We start from the raw sequence: 22,394 nt of genomic DNA, 5'->3' as shown, positions 1-22,394 counted from the left end.
TAACCTTAAGCAATTTTCTACACTGTTTCCCAGAACTCCTTTGTGGGGTTAAGTTTCAGCTGCCACATGGTATCTAGTTTGATACTTAATCCTTTTTTGGAGTTCCTGCCTTACTTCTATACTGCCTTACAGGGGAGTAATTCTGAGATTACCTCCCCCCTTAACAACTCTATTGGCACTGAAATCTTTGTCTCAATTTCTGTTTCTGAGGAGCTCTAAACCAATATAAGGAATGATAGAAATGGAAAACAGGAGACAGGTTAATATACCTTTGAAGCAACCTTGAAGACATGCAGTGATAAAAAAGCATGCATTTAAATAAGGATCTGTAAGCAAGCTTTGTAAAGTTTTCCTTTCTGTTAAAACCCAGGTATCTTTCTTCAAAGTCAAAAATGATGGTAAACAGAGTAAACACTATCCTCAGTGGAATGAAGAACTTGGTGGCTTACTCTCTGATCTTTTTACAACTCTCTATAATATAATACCAAGTAGGTTGCTCCTGGATTTAACACATAGTGAGTAGTTTTTTGCTCTTCTTTTTCTCATCTGCAGTTTCTTGCCATCAAAGTGGCCTTTTTTTAACTTATATTCTGGATTTTAATGAGATGTGTCAGACAGAGTCACAAGAGGAAACAGAAAGTATACTCAGAATAATTTGAGGAAATTTTAATTACAAAGAAATATTTTATACATATTTGTATGAGGTGACCACTATGAATAGTGTGTCATAGTACAGCTAGGGATACCAGAAAGGAAACGGTTACAATAACAATACAGAAAGAAATTCCTAAGGAGCAGGCTACCTTGAGAGGACCAGGTGCCTTCCAGCTAGTGACAAAATCAGTCCGACAGAATGGCGCAGACAGGACAACAAAGGAATAAATGTCTCAACCTCACTTTCCAACCATCTTCTGACTTCCTACCCAGGTTTTCAAGTTAGCTGAACCCAATAGGAATCTAGCAAGTGGGGAAGCCACTGATGGAGTCCATAGAGTCATCCTCCAAGGGCAGATATCTGGAAGGAGAAGAGTGTAGGATGACTCTGGAAGGATAAACCAAAGGTACTTATTGTATATGAAAAGTACCAATGATGGATCTTTCTGCATCATAAAATTTATTGCATCCCAGGACAACCACATGAGCTGACATTATTCTTCTTAAAACTACTGCGCACATTCTTCCCAAAGATATTCATTCAGTAACAGAATCTTTAGAAAGCAGTGATTCTATGTATAAAAAGGAAAATAAAATATGCATTATCTCAGATAATGAATCAAATATCATAATGATTTACCACTGCATAATGAACTAATGAAGGTGAGAAATACGTGGTCAAAGTCATTCTTCAAAAAGAATGTTAGTTAAGCAGTTGTTTTATCTTAATATTTTCGTGATTTTTATCACTTATCTATTGCTGCATAGCAACCACAAAACTTAGTGGTTTAGAACAACACATTTACTATCTCTCAATTTCTGTGGGTCAAGTATCTTGACGTAGAAACAGAAAAGTAGCACAAAACTAATATGTAAAAATAAACCTAATATATCAGTTATAATAAATATAAATTCACTGAATTTTGTAGTTAAAAGACAGAGTGCAAATGAATAATAAACAAAGAAGATAACTCCTTCAATTTGTTGTTTATAACTTACCCACTTTAAAAGTCTGAGTACAATGAATGAATATAATAAAACAGTAAAGGATTAGATTAAATATACATTCATTGATATGGACTAATATCCAAAACTATAATATTTAGTAAAAAGAGTTATTTATAAATATATTCAAGATGATTCCTGTTCATAAAGCCTAAGAAGTTTTAAAAGTAAACAATATACTTTTTAGGGATATTCAGAAGCCATTGAAGAAATCAGTAAATGAATAAAGACTAACAAGGTACTGTTTCAAAAAATAGTATTTCACTAAATCAATTGTTTTTAAATTGATCAGCTGAAGAAATTCTGTGCTAAATCATACAAGGCAGCTGTGTAAAAATATATTCAAAAGAAATAAGAAGCTTTCGCAGTTTTCATCCAGCAAGGGAGTTGAACTCTATCTGGGACACACAAGCCACTGTAAAGATACATACCTCTTTGGAAGAGATCTATTCATCAGTTTTATCATATAAAATCACTCTAGCCTACAAAATAAAGTTCTAACATTAAAAAGAGGCCTATCATACTTGAACATTGCTATGTAACCACATTTGAACTAGTAATGCCATATGTCACCCTGTTGTTTTTGTTTGCATGTTTTTGCATTCTTCTTTTTCAATACCCTCACTCCCTCTTCCTAGACTGATTTTTATACTCTGCATATGTCAGCCTGTTACACATAATATTTTTATCTTCTGTTTTTAACTAAGCTCTAGTCTTAAGTTGCCCCTTCCCTGTTGTTCACTCCATATACCAAGATTAGGAGAGCTGTTTATGACCACCACAATATCTGACTTTATCTCATAACATATTCAGGTTGTGTCACCCTTTGTTATGATAATTCAGAAATACCTTCACCTGCTAAATATTCCAAATTGTGTCACTTTCTCATTAGGACATTATTTTATTTATAATATGCTTATGTGAAGTTTAATATGTGATTTATCATTTCATTGCTGCATTTAACACTGACATTATCCAGAGTCATTATTATCTGATATTACTTGGGCACTTATAAATGAATTATGTATCTTCTTATATCTATTAAAACTTAAAAATGGGTAAAATTAAAAATCAAATACATTATTCAAAAATGGCCATAATAAAATTTTCTTAACTATTAAGAATTAAATTATGGTTACTTTCATAAAATATTATCATTATAATAGTATCTTTGAAACAATTGTTTTAAAATGTCATTCTTTTTATTTAAAATATTTTATTGAATTTTGATAGGCTCACAAACTTACAAAGAGTTTTAACATAGTACAAAGATAATTTCTTTTTCTGAAACCATTGAAGGGTAAATTGTTGACTTAAGCCGCTTCACCTTTGCATATTTTAGTCTGTATTTCCTACAAATAAGGACTTTTTCCTACATAACCACAACATTAACACCAAGACCAAGAAATTAATAATGATGCATTACTGGCATGTAATCCTTAGACCCCATTCAAGATTTTCCAGTTATCCCAATAATGTCCTTTATAACAAAAAGTCATTCTTAAAAACCTTTTAGATTTTATTACCATTTGACCTACATGAAAAACCACAGAACATTGAGCTGACAATAGTGTTAAAATGCTGCATGACAATTTTCATTCTGCTAAGGGTGGCTGATTCAGATTTAGTCCAATAAAATTCTGTCCCTTTTGGACTTTGTATATGTAAATAAAGAATTTCATCTCTTCCCATAACATCAGAAAGCAGTCTCTACTAAAACAATGACTTCCTCTTCATTCGAAAATATGTAAAATCCTTCACTATAGTGACAGAGCAACATTTGCAGTATCTAAACCATTACTTTTTTTTTTTTTTTTTTTTTGCGGTACACGGGCCTCTCGCTGTTGTGGCCTCTCCCGTTGCGGAGCACAGGCTCCGGACGCGCAGGCCCAGTGGCCATGGCTCACGGGCCTAGCTGCTCCGCAGCATGTGGGATCTTCCCGGACCGGGGCACGAACCCGTGTCCCCTGCATCGGCAGGTGGACTCTCAACCACTGCGCCACCAGGGAAGCCCGAAACCATTACTTTTTGAAGCTGCCTAGTTATATCAGGTACTTCTGTCCACTCACTATATTAATGGCAAGTTAAAGTTACTATTAAAATCTTTCCAACCCTCTATTGGATGTGGTTCTGACACTCCAGGGCTAAAGATTGTATTAACGATGAGGGAGTAAACTGAAGTGAGGAGAAAAGCAAGAGGCATGTTTATGACTCATTCTCAAAAAAAAAAAGAAAAATGTTACTAGCTTCTTTTGTTTATTTATACAGCAAACTTAAAAGAAACAACTTTAAAATTTTCATTTTCTTTCTTTCCAATCCTTTTCCTGAATATCCTCCTATGCTCATTAACAACATTTCATTCAGTTCATCTCACCTTTTGACCTTGTTACCTTCTTCATGTATTCTTGAGAAAGTGTTATATATTCTGGGGGCACGGGGGAGTGTCACACAAAAAATACCTCTCAGTCTAGAATTTACACAATAAAAATGCATATTTTAATAACTGTCTTGAATAAATATGATACAGCATGCTTCTAAAATACCTTGAATAGTGTCCCGCAACAGAAAACATAGTTAAGTCAAGAATTGCATGTCAAAAATTGAACTGCATTAAGAATGGAAAAGCCGCACTTATTAGAGGTGAGAGCAAAGTTGTGACACATAATGTGGTTTGGCTCTCTACTGCCTAGTCTCAATAATATTATCTTGTGAGGTAAAAAGTTAAAAATTGGTCTTGAAAAATGCATCAGTACTTTTTTATGTGCATAATTTAGCTCCCTTTTAGAAGAGAGCTTATGCTTGGAATCACTTTAAATATTGAAGAAATAATTACTTTTTTCAAAGAAAACAATCTACTTCTCAAATGTCGTTGGTTAAATTTGGCTTGGTTCCCTATATGAATAGCCAGTAAATACTTGATATTTTGAGAAGATTGGGTTTTGAATCCTTCTTTCACTTAAACACTTAATCACGTTGCACAAGCCACTTCACCCTGCTGAAAATTAGTGTCCTCTACTATAAAGATGTACTGATTTGTGATAACATACAGTTAATAACTCTTCTCTCAAGGGAAATGGGAGGTCAGCAAGCAATCAATAGTAGACATAAATATAAAAGAGCCGATGGTGACAGAAAGAAGCAACGAATAAATTAGGAGTTTAAAGTAAGTTCATGAATGCACACTACATACTCTCTAAGGCCTAGTGGGTTATCCCAGACAAAAACAAGAAATTATGAGATAGATTACAATGGAAAAAAGATGAGAATTAGAGTCTTTACCTTGATCATGTCACAGATACATTGATAAAGTGATCTATAATAAGTTTGGGATTAAAAATCAGAAATAAATGTATCACCAACCATGAAATTCAAAAAGAAAGGAAGAATGAACTAGTTGAAGGCATAATTTTGGAGTTATAATGAGACCCAGTCTCCCACAACAAAGCATTTAAGGGGTGAATTGGAGCAATAAAGCTTCATTATCAGCTCATAATGTGTGCTCAATAAGCTGTTGGAAATTGTAGATAGAACGGTAAAGTACTGTTAGCTATTCTTGAAGTAGGCTCGATGCAGAATAGCTCAGACAGAAATCCCACATCAAGACTGTACCTTACTAAGGGTTCATGTCTTTCTTTTCTGGAATCCTGTGTTAATTAACAGACAAGACTACTTTCATCTGAAAAAAAATGAAACAATCCCTTTTTCTCCCTTCTGGGAGAACACTTGGGAAAAAAAGCGAGACTACAAGCAAGACTACATCTAGTTTATTATCTGTGAGTCGATGAAATCAGTACCTGCTGTTCCATATCCCATTATGAACACAAGGGTAAGCGAGGAGGATAATCTTAACTCTTAACTTCAACTCTCCATTTACATTCAGAATGGTCAGTGTTAATCACCAGAATTAATTTTCTCTCAGTATCTACACACTTTGCCCTGTGGCTTTGTAGTTCTCTCCCACTGTGACTTAGAGATGAGCCATATGACTTGCTTTGTTCAGTCAGTGTCAGCAAACATGATACAAGCAGGGGCTTGAAAAGTGCATGCTTGCCTTTTTTGCATGTCCTGTCTTCTCGCCCTTGTAATTCTGTCACCAGTGTGAGATCAAACCTGAGCCTACTGGAGGGAATGTGAGGGACATGTGCAGGAGAACTGAGGCCATCCTAGATTAGCAAGCCCCCAGCCAGCCTACCAGCTGACTGCAGACTCACAAGCAAGAAGAGTCAAGATCACCCTAACCCAATCCAGATCTGCAGAACAACCAAGCCAACCCATAGATTTACAGGAAACAATCATCATTTTAAGACTCTGAGGTTTGGGGTGGTTTATTGGATACATTTTTGAGGCACAAGAAAACTGAAATACACACACACATACACACACACACACACACACGCACAGGAAAGCTCTGTATTATCCCAAATGAAGTTAATAACTGATCTCCCATGGGCCTCAATAACCTGGAGTAGAGTGAGTGGGAATGATTTCTCTATATCCACAGCTTAAGTCCCACATACCTTGGGAGACTTACCATTTTGTATTCTTTTAGAAAGCAACTTACTTCCCCTGGTAGATTCCTTGAGGAATCTGAGCTCTGAAAATGTTTTGCTACTTGCTGAGAGCCTGGAGAATAGAAGAATGTTGCTCAACCAATGTTAAATGGTAATGCTGTTCATGATCTACTTCCCTCCCTGCTTCTCCACATCTGTCCTTGTGCTGCTCGGTTTAACTTTATGGACTCTCCTGAAAACTAATGATTCCTAAAGGTTAAGGTTTTTCAATGAACATAAAGTCATGAATATTAGTTTTCTACTTTATAGGTTCATCATCTATAATGAATTCCAGCTTAAGCATTTTCCTTTACTTAATAACAAGGAAGGTTAAAAGATCTCTATTTCTTGTCAAGGCCTTATCAATAAAATTATAATGAAGAACAATCAAGACATACCAAAGGTTAGAAGTAGAGTTTTGGTGATTCTGCAGAGGCACTGTCTCCTGAAGGTTTATTTGAAACATAGGGGAAATGCACTTATAATTGATAATCTTTTATGGAATTAATATAACTTAAAATGCTCCATCAGTCTTAATTGAAAGACCAGGATGCCTAGCACAGGTAAGCATTCTGTGCTCAGTTAATTAAATTGTCTTCTCAGTTAAATAGTTTGATTGAAAACTGCTAGTCTTATTAAACTGGACTTTTAAGCTCTTAGGTTTGCAAAAAGAATAATCGTTCTGGATCCATTCTCTTCATTGCCTCTTTATAGGCTTACAATGTACTAGAAGGCAGATACGTATTTTCCCCCTGTTAAGGACACAGAAATTGTGCCACAGAATTGTGAAGTGATGTGCTTAAGATAACAAAGTTAATAGAGGCAGACAATGACACGTTATTTAACCTTTGGGTCCCAAAGCTATCTTTCTTTCTATGAAAACATATTGCAAACTCAAGTTTTCTTTTTGACAAAATGAAACTTGTTATTACCTAGAAATCTAAATCTGTGGCTGGTTTGTATTGGAGCAAAATTTCACTGATTAACTAACCTATGTAAGAACTATAGTTCTACCTTTTAGAACTATAGTTCTGCAATCAAGACTTTAGGAAAACAGGGAAAAGAAGTTAATGTCCAAAACTGACCCATTACCCCTTTATAAAAAACACCTTATTTTTGCTTTGAATATAGAGGCAAAATGTTCAAGTCATTAAAGCCTATGTTTGGGATCTTAGGAACCGGAATTAAATCCTATCTCTGCCACTTAGTGGCCAAGTGATCTAGAAGAAATTACTCAATTTCTGTAAGAATCAGGGTTTGAAAAATTTATAAATCTAGGCTAACAATGATACTAATTTCATATGTTCCTGTAAGGAACAGATGAAAAGTACAGGTAAAGTTCCCATCATACTGCCTGACTCCTAGTAAGTATTCAGTGAATGGCAGCTGTTACTATTTTTATTGTTGTTATCATCTTGAGTTACACTAAACAAAGGTTAAGGTTTCAGTTCCAGTGTACTGTCTGCAGATTTTCGAGCTTCCTATCAATTAACCTGCAGTGGCCAAATTTTTATCTCAAAATTGGATTATTTCTACCTTCTTTCCCTCTCTCAAGACCCAGGAACTTGGTATTATAAACATTCTCATGTAAATTGGAGTGTGTTTTATTAATAATATGCCTTATTAGCTCTAAGGAAGCACATATTAAAATTAAAAGTTAGCAATGGGTAACAAGTGTTATAGACCATAATTGATCTTGGAAGTAACACAGACTCAGCCCAGGCTACCTGACGGTTGATATGGCTATTATAGCTGCTTTTGAAATTTCCTGCTAGGTACATCTTCTTGCACAGATATATCTTCTCTTTGTAACTCTTGGCAGATCTGTCAACTCCGCAAAATAAAATACTGAAGCTACTTACTCCTTAACTTCCTAGCTCCCCCCAAATCCTACTCTAGCTTTCAGGCCCTCCAGCACTGGCATTGAAAACACTACCTTCTCTGGAGACCCTAGTAATTGACCTTGGAAATTCCTGTCCTCTCTTTTACTTATCGATCTCCCTCCTGTTTTGTTCTGAAATTTCCTTATTGCTTGTTAAGATAAGGAGTAGTCATTTAAGAATTTCTATTTTTACTTTTATAATTCTAAGCTAGAATTTTCCAATGTATTCTTACATTATGCTCAAGAAAAGAAAGCTCCATGTTTACTAAATATTTAGAAATGCTTAATTATCACAATCCTCAGTAAAGAATGAAGCATTCTAAAAGATATGTGTATATATAGTAAATATATTAAAATATATAATATATCATAATATATTTTTATATTAACTAATATATTAATAAATCATATACATATATTATGTCATAGGAAAATAATATCCTATTTTGGATTTACTCAATTTATTTTAACTCAGAACTTCTTTCTTTCTTTTATATCAACGTAGTTATTCTATCAGTCAGTAATTATTATACCACCCTTCCTATTTCAAAGATTACACATTATTCTGTACTGTGCCTAATGTTCTCTTCTCAAGGGGAGACCATCTGTTCTCTTCAGCTAGTATATATAGCTACACCATATACAGCAAATAAGCAGGACATTTTCTGAATTTGGGGATAATTTTCCAGATTTTCTGACATAAATTCAGTGATGTGAGTCTTTGCTCCCAATTTATCTGGGAGTTGTTATCAAATAGCCTGTCTTTTGTTTTGTTTGCTTGTTTGTTTGGTTTTTATTTTTGCCTTGGACCTCTTTGGCAGTTTTGTTTAGCCTATGGCCTCTTTCTCAGAATAATGTTTTTAAACATTTTGCAGAAAAGATATTTAAAATAAATGTTTTAAATGTGTTTACAAAGGAAATTAATTATAATAAATGTAGAATATTAGAAGTGTGCTGTAGTTAAATATATGCATCTTGATTTTTTTTTTTTTTTTTTTTTTGCAGTATGTGGGCCTCTCACTGCTGTGGCCTCTCCCGTTGTGGAGCACAGGCTCCGGACGCGCAGGCTCAGCGGCCATGGCTCACGGGCCCAGCCACCCCGCGGCATGTGGGATCTTCCCAGACCAGGGCACGAACCCGTGTCCCCTGCATCGGCAGGCATACTCTCACCCACTGCGCCACCAGGGAAGCCCATCTTGATGTTTTAAATAAATTATTGGGAGAGTTATTAATTGTCATAATTTCAAAATAATGATGAGAATAAAAGACACTAGGACATATTTGCAATTGGTGTAATAGGATATGAAAATGTCTGTGAGTTCTCTTACTGAAAAAGTTACAGGCATCACTAATATTACCATAATTTATTACCTGATATATATAATGGAAGAAAATATAAATTTCAGTTATAAGTTAGTGAGGAAAAAAATATATATATATAATTTTCTTCATCTAAATTGACGGTCTCCCAGAGTTCCCTCTGTTGTCTATGGTTAACAGGTTTGGTACTTCAAACTTACAGGAAAGTTTTTATTGCTGTTATTGTGTTTGCATGAAGGTTTATAGTAGGTAGTTTTTGTTCTTCTGTTTTTTTCTAATGTAAATCTTATAGTTCTCTTGAGGTATGCTGACGTTTTGTGCAGCACCATTTTACTGTAAATAATTTTTTTAATTGAAATATTCATCGAGTTACCTGAAGCAGTCTCATTCCCTCATCTTAATTTACTATGAACAACATTAAATGTCTTAAATTGCAGTTGACTCCTAAATAGTTGTAGGCTAAAGTGAATCAGATGATACATCTGTACATTTTACAGATATAAAGTGGCATAAATTAATGCCTAATTATCATATTTATATCACATTTATATGCATTTTTTGTTTTATGTAGATTGACTGCAATTATGCAACTTTATACCCATCACAAAATGCAATTTTCTTTCTTTTTTTCAGCAATAGAGAAGAATGATGTACTAATTGTTCTCAGTATTGTAAGATTTAGAGTTTTATTTAAGTCTAGTGGACAGAAAAATTAAACATGAGTTCTTAGATCAAAGTTAATGCTTCAGAACGTAACATCAGTAGCCTATACTTGAATATGCTACAGAATTAAAACTTTGGATGTTATTTGTGTAAGAAGTTAAAACTTTATACAGAATCATGTATCTTAAAACATTACAATTCTTAATAATTCTATAACCTTAAAGTTCATGCCACAATATTATAGTACTTTAAAGAAACTGCCATATATGTTTGATCATTTTTGACTTCCATTGACTTTAGTTTCTTAGAATAAACTAGAAACTGGGATAACATAAAATTTTTTGAGATAAAAATTAGAAGAAACAGATTTTCACAAATTCATAATGAATTATGTAGTTATTCTATGTCTACAAACACTGTACTCATTGGTATTTTTCTTCATACATAGCTGAGCATAAAATATTATCACATTTTCTTCATACTACTCCCAATGCCTTCCAGTTTTAGATGCAGAGTAAATTAAAAGCAACAGAAATCCATATTCACCAAGGGTAAATAAAATAAAGCAAAATAAATAATAGCTAAAATGAAAAGTTGGCAAAACCAAAATATATCTAGGCCTAGTTAGTACATGCATTAATTTATACTAAATATTTATTAGCAATTTCATAGTGGTTTGCCATTCATAAAATACTCTTACACAAGTGTATGTGAAAAGAGGCAAGGATTGATGTCATCAATGTTTTAGTTATTATATGTTATATCAAAATTATCATGGTCCTTTCAGACCAAACGTTGACAAACAGAGAAATTAGCTTAGTCCTGGGACCAGATGATATGTAAAATTCTTTCCTTCCCATGTAAATGTAAACTGTTTTGGACACTATTTATTGACTGGGATTAAAAAGAACATACTAGATTATTAAATGCTTTACTAGAGCCAAAGGCTGTGTTTATCTATTCTAGTAAAAATACTAGGAGAGCAGCTATGCTGGGGCTACATCTTATTTAAGTGGCACTTACTAGTCGATTAGGGGAAGTATCCTACCATTAACTGTCATGACTCTTCTGTGTGTTAAATGCTGTGTGGCACCACCCAGAAGCCCTTAAGGTTTGAAGGCCTTATCACACAGCGAGTGGAATTGCTGATGGCAATTCCCTTTGAGAACTGCCCGATTTGAAGAGCGCTGATTGCCTCACCATTAGTCACAACCCCCTTCCCAGGGCAGCGCACATCCAATGACTTATTAAAACGATAGTAAAAATATGGCCTTCTTACACTGATTTGGTGAAATCTAAAGGGCAATTCATGCTCCAGATATGTCTGTGGGGTTGTCTGGGCATCTATTTAGGGCTGCAAAAGAGCTCAACTTGTTCCTTTGCTCAGTCTAGCTCCTTTCTTTCATTTCCACAGATGTTAATCCTAAAACCACTTCCTACAATCCCTCTTGCCTAGTTACCCCATGCATAGTGAAGTTAGGACTTAGAAATAAGAGCTTCAATGAGAAAGAGTTGACACATTCAAACATTATTCAAGGGGTGGACATCCTCTTTTAAGGACTCAGTCTGTTCAAACTTGGGTAAATATTTAGCCCTTTCGAAGAGACAAAAGCATCAACTTATCAGTGTGATGTCATTAATATTTTTGCCATAAAAATAACTTTCCTTCCTCATAGACTATGATTATCAATCATTCTTCTGATTTAGTTATTCCAAATAGATTTCTTTTTAAAGAGATATTTTACTCACTAGAAGGTATGAAGCAATAGTTTCCTAAGCAGGAACGGTTGTAATTATAAATTAATAAGTTGCCTTCTAGTTATTTATAATATATAGTTAACTTGTGAGCTTGAGTAACTATGCTAAGAATTATTACATTTATAAACTTATGTTTCTGCCATGTGCCATGAACTATTATAGATGCTTTATATATCTTATTTTATTTATGCTTCACAGAAATTCTCATAAAAACAAAGTCGATGTAAATATCTTTATTTTGCTAACAAGGTTGACAAAGTTTCAGTGACTTCCCTCAGAACACATAGCTAAGAAGCCTAATCAGATTTAAATTCAGGTCCATAGCGTGCTCAAATCCACATGAAGAACTAATCTTTCCTGGTGTAAATGCAAACTTGTTAAAGTCAGTAGACCAAAAAAACCCCAAAATACATAAAACAATATCAGAATATTCCTAGCAACAACTTTAAAACTCATCAATACTTATTTTTAGCTATGATTAAATTTTGTCTTCACATCAGAGACAGCACATATCACCAAATCTCTGTGAACTTGTTTTGGGGTGTATTCATTTGATCTGATGCACTGAGAATAGCTGGTAATTTTTTATAAACACACACACACTTTATTTAGAGATCAAATGCGTCTCTATTGGTTGTTGCATAGTCTTTCAAAAGGAAGAAAATGGCATAAATATAATAATAATAATAATATTAGCCAATATTATTTAAACACTAGCATGTAGGAGGCACTGGTCGTAGCATTTTAATATGTTGATCTAATTAGTACAACAAAACTTTTACCAGATATTTGTGATTATTATCTCCATTTCACAGATAATGTAACTGAGGCGTGGAGATGTTAACTAATTCACCAATGACTGCAAACCTTTTGAATGGAAAAACCAGAAGAGGGGATTGTGTCAGTTCAAAAATTGGAGCATCCAACAGGGATAAGGCAAAAAATGGGAAGATTAGAGGACCTTAAAAGAGCATACACCTGGGCTGTGGAGCTGAGGTGTCTGCAGCAGCCATTTCGCTGGAGGAACACTGGTCTGAAGGGCCAGCACGGTGCAAGGCCTCTGCGTTGGCATCCTGCCAGCAAATGAAACTAGAGGAAGCACAAAGAAAAAGAGAGGGAAAAAAAACCAGCACCCAGCTGCTATCTGAGTAGTAATAGGGAACCGTCTGAAGTCCACAGGGAGCAGCACATCCCAATGAACTGGAGAATGCCGTGCAGATGAAAGGCTCTTGGTGCTGCAGCCAGAAGTCAGTGCTGTGCCTCTGACGTGGGAGAACCAACTTCAGGACACTGGTCCACAACAGACCTCCCAGCTCCACGTAATATCAAACGGCGAAAGTCTCCCAGATATCTCCATCTCAACACCAACACTCAGCTTCACTCAATGACCAGCAAGCTACAGTGCTGGACACCCTATGCCAGACAACTAGCAAGACAGGAACACAACCCCACCCATTAGCAGAGAGGCTGCCTAAAATCATAATAAATCCACAGACACCCCAAAACACACCAACAAACGTGGACCTACCCACCAGAAAGACAAGATCCAGCTTCATCCACCTGAACAAAGGCAGTAGTCCCCTCCACCAGGAACCCTACACAACCCAATGAACGAACTTTAGCCACTGGGGACAGACAACAAAAACAACGGGAACTACGAACCTGCAGCCTGCAAAAAGGAGACCCCCAAACACAGTAAGATAAGCAAAATGAGAAGACAGAAAAACACACAGCAGATGTAGGAGCAAGATAAAAATCCACCAGACGTAACAAATGAAGAGGAAATAGGCAGTCTACCTGAAAAAGAATTCAGAATAATGATAGTAAAGATGATCCAAAATCTTGGATACAGAATAGAGAAAATGCAAGAAACATTTAACAAGGACCTACAAGAACTAAAGAGGAAACAAGCAACGATGAATAACACAATGAATGAAATTAAAAATACTCTAGAAGGCATCAATAGCAGAAAAACTGAGGCAGAAGAACAGATAAGTGACCTGGAAGATAGTGGAAATAACTACTGCAGAGCAGAATAAAGAAAAAAGAATGAAAAGAACTGAGGACAATCTCAGAGACCTCTGGGACAACATTAAACACACCAACATTCGAATTATAGGGGTCCCAGAAGAAGAAGAGAAAAAGAAAGGGACTGAGAAAATATTTGAAGAGATTATAGTTGAAAACTTCCCTAATATGGGAAAGGAAATAGTGAAACAAGTCCAGGAAGCACAGAGAGTCCCATACAGGATAAATCCAAGGAGAAACACACCAAGACACATATTAATCAAATTATCCAAAATTAAACACAAAGAAAACATATTAAAAGCAGCAAGGGAAAAACAACCAATAACACACAAGGGAATCCCCATAAGGTTAACAACTGATCTTTCAGCAGAAACTCTGCAAGCCAGAAGGGAGTGGCATATTTAAAGTGATGAAGGAGAAAAACCTACAACCAAGATTACTCTATCCAGCAAGGATCTCATTCAGATTTGATGGAGAAATTAAAACCTTTACAGAAGAGGAAAAGCTGAGAGAGTTCAGAGCCACCAAACCAGCTTTATAACAAATGCTAAAGGAACCTCTCTAGGCAACAAACACAAGAGAAGGAAAGGACCTACAATAACAAACCCAAAACAATTAAGAAAATGGGAATAGGAACATACATATTGTTAATTACCTTAAATGTAAATGGATTAAATGCTCCCACCAAAGATATAGACTGGCTGAATGGATACAAAAACAAGACCCATATATATGCTGTCTACAAGAGACCCACTTCAGACCTAGGGACACATACAAACTGAAAGTGAGGGGATGGAAAAAGATATTCCATGCAAATGGAAATCAAAAGAAAGCTGGAGTAGCAATTCTCATATGAGACAAAATAGACTTTAAAATAAAGACTATTAGAAGAGACAAAGAAGGACACTACATAATGATCAAGGGATTGATCCAAGAAGAAGATATAACAATTGTAAATATTTGTGCACCCAACATAGGAGCACCTCAATACATAAGGCAAATACTAACAGCCATAAAAGGGGAAATCGACAGTAACACATTCATAGTAGGGGACTTTAACACCCCACTTTCACCAATGGATAAATCATCCAAAATGAAAATAAATAAGGAAACACAAGCTTTAAATGAAACATTAAACAAGATGGACTTAATTGATATTTATAGGACATTCCATCCAAAAACAACAGAATACACATTTTTCTCAAGTGCTCATGGAACATTCTCCAGGGTAGATCATATCTTGGGTCACAAATCAAGCCTTGGTAAATTTAAGAAAATTAAAATTGTATCAAGTATCTTTTCCGACCACAACACTATGAGACTAGATACCAATTACAGGAAAAGATCTGTAAAAATAGAAACACTTGGAGGCTAAACAATACAGTACTTAATAAAGAAGTGATCACTGAAGAAATCAAAGAGGAAATCAAAAAATACCTAGAAAGAAATGACAATGGAGACACGATGACCCACGACCTATGGGATGCAGCAAAAGCAGTTCTAAGAGGGAAGTTTATAGCAACACAATCCTACCTTAAGAAACAGGAAACATCTCGGATAAACAACCTAACCTTGCACCTAAAGCAATTAGAGAAAGAAGAACAAAAAACCCCAAAGTTAGCAGAAGGAAAGAAATCATACAGATCAGATCAGAAATAAATGAAAAAGAAATGAAGGAAACCATATTAACAAACTGAAGGAGAAAAACCGTATGATTATCTCAATCGATGCAGAGAAAGCTTTTGACAAAATTCAACATCCATTTATGATAAAAACCCTGCAGAAAGTAGGCATAGAGGGAACTTTCCTCAACATAATAAAGGCCATATATGACAAACCCACAGCCAACATCGTCCTCAATGGTGAAAAACTGAAAGCATTTCCACTAAGATCAGGAACAAGATAAGATTGCCCACTCTCACCACTCTTATTCAACATAGTTTTGGAAGTTTTAGCCACAGCAATCTGAGAAGAAAGGGAAATAAAATGAATCCAAATCGGAAAAGAAGAAGTAAAGCTGTCACTGTTTGCAGATGACATGGTACTATACATAGAGAATCCTAAAGATGCTACAAGAAAACTACTAGAGCTAATCAATGAATTTGGTAAAAGTAGCAGGATACAAAATTAATGCACAGAAATCTCTGGCATTCCTATACACTAATGATGAAAAATCTGAAAGTGAAATTAAGAAAACACTCCCATTTACCACTGCAACAAAAAGAATAAAATATCTAGCAATTAACCTACATAAGGAGACAAAAGACCTGTATGCAGAAAATTATAAGACACTGATGAAAGAAATTAAAGATGATACAGAGAGGTGGAGAGATATACCATGTTCTTGGATTGGAAGAATCAACATTGTGAAAATGACTCTTCTACCCAAAGCAAGCTACATATTCAATGCAATCCCTATCAAACTACCACTGGCATTTTTCACAGAACTAGAACAAAAAATTTCACAATTTGTATGGAAACACAAAAGACCCCAAATAGCCAAAGCAATCTTGAGAATGAAAAACGAGTCTGGAGGAATCAGGCTCCCTGACTTCAGACTATACTACAAAGCTACAGTAATCAAGACAATATGGTACTGGCACAAAAAGAGAAAGATAGATCAATGGAACAGGATAGAAAGCCCAAAGATAAACCCATGCACATATGGTCACCTTATCTTTGATACAGGAGGCAGGAATATACAGTTGAGAAAGGACAGCCTCTTCAATAAGTGGTGCTAGGAAAACTGGACAGGTTCATGTAAAAGTATGAGATTAGATCACTCCCTAACACCATACACAAAAATAAGCTCAAAATGGATTAAAGACCTAAATGTAAGGCCAGACACCATCAAACTTTTAGGTAGAGGCAGAACACTCTATGACATCAATCACAGCAAGATCCTTTTGACCCACCTCCTAGAGAAATGGAAATAAAAACAAAAATAAACAAATGGGACCTAATGAAACTTCGAAGCTTTTGCACAGCAAAGGACACCATAAACAAGACAAAAAGACAACCCTCAGAATGGGAGAAAATATTTGCAAATGAAGCAACTGACAAAGGATTAATCTTCAAAATTTACAAGCAGCTCATGCAGCTCAATAACAAAAAAACAAACAACCCAATCCAAAAATGGGCGGAAGACCTAAATAGACATTTCTCCAAAGAAGATATACAGATTGCCAACAAACACATGAAAGAATGCTCAACATCATTAATCATTAGAGAAATGCAAATCAAAACTACAATGAGATATCATCTCACACCAGTCAGAATGGCCATCATCAAAAGATCTAGAAACAATAAATGCTGGAGTGGAGAAAAGGGAACACTCTTGCACTGCTGGTAGGAATGTGAATTGGTTCAGCCACTATGGAGAACAGTATGGAGGTTCCTTAAAAAACTACAAATAGAACTACCATATGACCCAGCAATCCTACTACTGGGCATATACCCTGAGAAAACCATAATTCAAAAAGAGTCATGTACCAAAATATTCATCGCAGCTCTATTTACAATAGCCAGGACATGGAAGCAACCTAAGTGTCCATCATCAGATGAATGGATAAAGAAGATGTGGCACATACATACAATGGAATATTACTCAGCCATAAAAAGAAACGAAATTGAGCTACTTGTAATGAGGTGGATAGACCTAGAGTCTGTCATACAGAGTGAAGTAAGTCAGAAAGAGAAAGACAAATACCATATGCTAACACATATATATGGAATCTAAGGAAAAAAAATGTCATGAAGAACCTAGGGGTAAGACGGGAACAAAGACACAGCCCTACTAGAGAATGGACTTGAGAATATGGGGAGGGGGAAGGGCAAGCTGTGACAAAGTGAGAGTGGCATGGACATATATACACTTCCAAATGTGAAATAGATAGCTAGTGGGAAACAGCCACATAGCACAGGGAGATCAGCTCGGTGTTTTGTGACCACCTAGAGGGGTGGGATAGGGAGGGTGGGAGGGAGGGAGTGCAAGAGGGAAGAGATATGGGAACATATACATATGTATAACTGATTCACTTTGTTATAAAGCAGAAACTAACACACCATTGTAAAGCAATTATACTCCAATAAAGATGTTAAAAAAAAAAAAAGAGCATACACCTAACAGGATTCCCATTTCCATCTCCTCACACATGTATACTCTTTTATTCACTCCCTTATCTCTTCAGTTGTCTAATCTCTAGGTTTCAGTTGGAATCCGTAAGTAAATGGAAAGGAAGATATCTCTGTGTTGTGATTTAAGCATACTAGAAAATCAGTTACATTCAAGTTATTTTATTACTGTTTTAAACAGGATATTTTTATCATCAGGATCACTTCTTTAGGAGAAAGTATTATAGTTAGATGATATCACTTAAAACATATCATAAGACAGCAGACCTGATTGATGTGGAATACAGTTGAGTCCAAATCAGTGTGTGCTACATATGCATCAAAAATTAAGAGATTATTATGATTCATTTTCTGATTTAAGGTCTTACAGTCTAGGAGGAATGCTGCTCAAACAAATCTTAGAATTTTTAAAGCATATAAATGAATTTAAGCATACAAAAGGGAAAACAGAAATTTGAGAGCACCTTACATCTCAAACTAGATATTGGCAATTTAGTATGATAAACCTAAGTTCAGAGTGCTAGGAACTCTCTTAGGAGAGACTCCTACCACAACCTTGGAGAGAGTAAGTTTTATGAAAGAGAAAGTGCCTGGCTGAATCTTGCAGAATAGGTAAATAGAGAAAGAGTGGACTATACAGAAAGAGAAAAGATCATATAAGGAGACCTGGAGATACAAATGTTTGGTTAGTTCAGTAATCCACAGGTGGATAGTTATTCTTGGAGCTTGGAGTTTACATGTCATGTTGCCTATATAATATTCATGCTGCCTATGTAATATTATACAGTATGATATTATATAGGAAATATACAGTGTTACCTATACAGTATTCTTTCTCCTGTTTTCAGTTAGCTTGTTTGTTTGTTTAATGTGGATCTGATTCATTCAGGCTATCAAAGTATAAATCTCCTTCTCAGGCTCCCTTGCAGCTAGAGGTGACCAGTTCTGGACAAAGCAGAAGTATATTAGATAGGACTTCCAATAAAGCTATTATTTTCGTGACAAAAAGGGACATGATCTGTTGTCAGGTACCTCTTGGGTGTTACTCTTTCGTCTTCTTTCCTACTGGAAACTTAAAAGAAAGTTCTGGAAATGCATTAGCCTTATTTTGGCTTTGAGGATGAAAGATACATATTGCAGGGTCCAGAGGGGAAAGATAAGGAGAGCCTGAGCCCTCAATGACCTCTTCACTGTGTTAATGTCCTATGAGGTCCCTATGGCTTATGAATATCTTGAGAGATCAAACAAAAGACAAAATAAGGAGGAGGGATGGCATCACCATTATTATTGATAGGTTTCAGATTGAACTATGTGGCTTAATGTGGAGCAAGATTGTTAACTGAATGTCACAATTAGGCAAACTTACTCACCCAGTCACAAGCAATGCTGAACCAGGGCAGATGTCCCTGTGTGGTAGGGGAAGAGACTTCTCTTGGAGGAGAAGTGAAAAATGTTTGCTTGTTATCTTCAGCTCACCTGTAAGAAAGGAAGTATGGAATGATAACGCTAAGCAGACACATTTAACTATCAGTTGAAGCACCCTCACTCCCCTGGAGCAGAGTAAATTAAGTTTTAAGAGATGCCAAAGGCCAGAATTACCATAATTAGTCCCTTTATACATGAAAGAAATAACAAGATTGGGAAAAAAGTGTTTCCTTCTGACATACTATTCCAGTCTGGGCTGTATACCTCAGAGTTATTATTGCCTGAGAAAAATAAGTTAAAAATTATGTAAGTCACCATTAATAGATCTCTCTTATGTGTAGCCAAACAGAAACTTAACTGATTCAACAGGTGGCACAATTTGACAGAAGTGTGTAAAGATATGTGGCTGTAATGAAGATATGTTAACAGTTTTAAAATCTATTCTGTATGCCATGGGAATGTTTTTAAAATTTGGTAAAGTATAACTGTGGATAACATAGTGCCTCCTTCTTCTCTGGTTGAAACAATGAAAAATGGAAATGGAATTGAGAATCCCGTGAGGATTATGGATTTCAAAAATATTGTAAAGTCATCATTGATATTACTTGGTGACTTACTGAAATGAGGGCGAGGAAAAGGAATAAATTAAGGACGACACACAAAATTTACTATTTGGTAACAAGAAGAAAAAGAGTAGAGACTAGGTAGAAAAGCAGCAGATGGAGGTGGGAGGATAAACTCAGTTTCAGACATTTTGATTTTGATTTACTGTGGGTCAACCAAAGTATAGACTGATCCAAATGCAGAAGGCAATGGAATGTATTGATCTAGAACCCAGTGGTATTAATGGACTAAACATCTGTTTTGGAGACACCAGTCCAAAAAATCTTGGGTGAAATCATGAGGGCGCATGAGTTCATCTAGGAAGAATATGCAGCACAGAACAGAAATAGCACTTAAGAGAGAGGTCAGAAAACCTCAAGAGAGTGACGTCAAGGAAGTCAATAACATTGCTTAGGAGACAGTGTTTTGCAGCAACAATGTGTAGAAAGATCAGTAACAAGGAAAAGACTTAATGAATGGTATCCCTTTTCTTCTCATAAATTATTTCAATGATAATCCTGGTAAGAGTAGCCTTAGCACAGATGGCCATGGGTGAGGCATAACAGATGGTGAAATGTTGAGAAGCAAATAAGAGATGAAAAAATGGACTCAGTAAATGCAGTCTATTCTTTCAAGAAGAACACACCTGGATTTAAAGAGATATACTGGGTAGAGGGAGTTTGAAAAGCATATTTTTACTGTGGTTATTATTGCTATTTTGTTTCAAAAATATGAAAACTAAGCCTTTTAAAGTAATGGTGAAATATAGAACAAGAAAGGTTTGTTAAAGGAGCTTGAAGAAAATTAATGGGTTGTCACTCCCTAGGAAAGGATAGAATCCAGATCAGAATATATTCTGAGATCAAATAAAAAAAGGGGACTCTTGAGAAAGCAAGATTAGGATTTTGGAGACATGAGACAAAATAGGAAGCAAAACAATCTTATTTCACAATTCTGCCTGCATCTCATCTCTTTTTGGTGTAACTGAAATTTTGTACTTATTAGTGGTGGCCAGCCAATAACTCAGAGTCACATGCAATGATTTAGGAGCAAGTTGAAGGTAAAAATAACTGCAACTCTACAATAATTTAATGTTTCCATGAAATCTCTAATTTAAAATCTCTTGTTAAAAGCAAGAGAATTTTTTTTGTTCAGACTAGGGGTTCTATATACATGATAAAATTGCTGTTTATGTCAAATTTTTCTCTTCATCTGACACTAATTGTTTGGGCATTATGAAAGATAGAATGACTGAATATAAAACAAATGAGCATTTTAAGCACTACAGGGAAATGGTGAATGAGAGAGAAACAACTATGACACTGATAATTATCAGCTATGCTAGAATCATGAGCCAGTAGTGTGGTGAGCACTTCAACCCATTTCTCTAATATTGTAGCTGATGAAAAGTATGTCAGCTCAGCATAGGTTTGATTCTCTATATTTTATAAAGGACATCAGACCATGAATATCTAGTTTCAGGACATTAAGGCATAAAAATCAAATAATAACATCGAGACACAGGAGACTACCCTAAATAACTTGAAATAGATACAGGGATGCAGGTAATAAATAAAGAATGGCATACTCAACAGGCAAGTGACACAAGTGGCACTTCCTGACACATAACTGAGCAAAAAGAGCCATCTTCTTTTGGGAATATAGTCAAATATGTAGACAGCTTCAGACAGACCACATAAAGGGGTGAAAAAGCCATACCTTGCCTTGTAAACCTATAAATCTCTGGCAACCAGTAGTGTGGCACTTGTCACAATATTAGGCAATTTCGTTTGGGGAGAATTTATGGTAGTCCTTTATCAATGACACTTTTGCGCCTCTCTCCACACTGAATTCTGGCTCTTTTATTTCCTATATATTTTAGGTAATCGTTAAAGCATGGGTTCTGGATTCAAATAACATAAATAAAATAAACTGTTTAGATACATGGGGTTTTGCTAGTGAAATATTAAGACAGTTAGTTACCCCAAAACTTATTCTCAATACACTTGTTACCTTAAAATTAAGTTTGTGCTGGCAAGGCTGTGTTTTATATAAAGGAGGCCATAAGTATGTACTAAATAATTATTTACTTATCTTTCATTTCCTTTTAGCAGTTCTTAACTTTTCCTTTGTTGTGACCCAGACTTTTTATATCTTATTTATTGAAGTTCTCAGATCTCCATAGTGGCTCTTCTCTGCAGGACAGGAATGGCACTAGAAAATTCTTGAAGGAGATTATGTGATCCCAGAGAAATGGGGCCAAGTGAGAGTACTTAAGTGTCATAGACAAGGTTGGTGTGATTACCATCATAAGCAGCAGACCAAAGTGTTAATCAGAAAGTTCTGAGAAAGAGAGATCTTTAGTATTGGAT

The 22,394-nt window shown here is 35.5% G+C and overlaps 1 long non-coding RNA gene across 3 annotated transcripts in view; it reads right to left on the bottom strand.

Annotated features, from left to right (window-relative positions):
• LOC141278701 (uncharacterized) overlaps positions 1 to 19,380 on the bottom strand; it is a 220,931-nt gene extending 201,551 nt beyond the window's left edge. For all 3 annotated transcript variants that reach the window (XR_012331750.1, XR_012331749.1, XR_012331751.1), the window contains exon 1: positions 19,365 to 19,380. This is a non-coding gene — a long non-coding RNA (uncharacterized lncRNA). The remainder of the gene's footprint in view (positions 1 to 19,364) is intronic.
• Between the last annotated feature and the right edge of the window lie 3,014 nt (positions 19,381 to 22,394).

Source organism: Tursiops truncatus, chromosome 5 (genome assembly GCF_011762595.2).
Source record: "Tursiops truncatus isolate mTurTru1 chromosome 5, mTurTru1.mat.Y, whole genome shotgun sequence".
Lineage (NCBI taxonomy): Eukaryota > Metazoa > Chordata > Mammalia > Artiodactyla > Delphinidae > Tursiops > Tursiops truncatus.
Note: the sequence above shows the minus strand (reverse complement) of the source record. Positions and strands in the feature narration are given on the sequence as shown.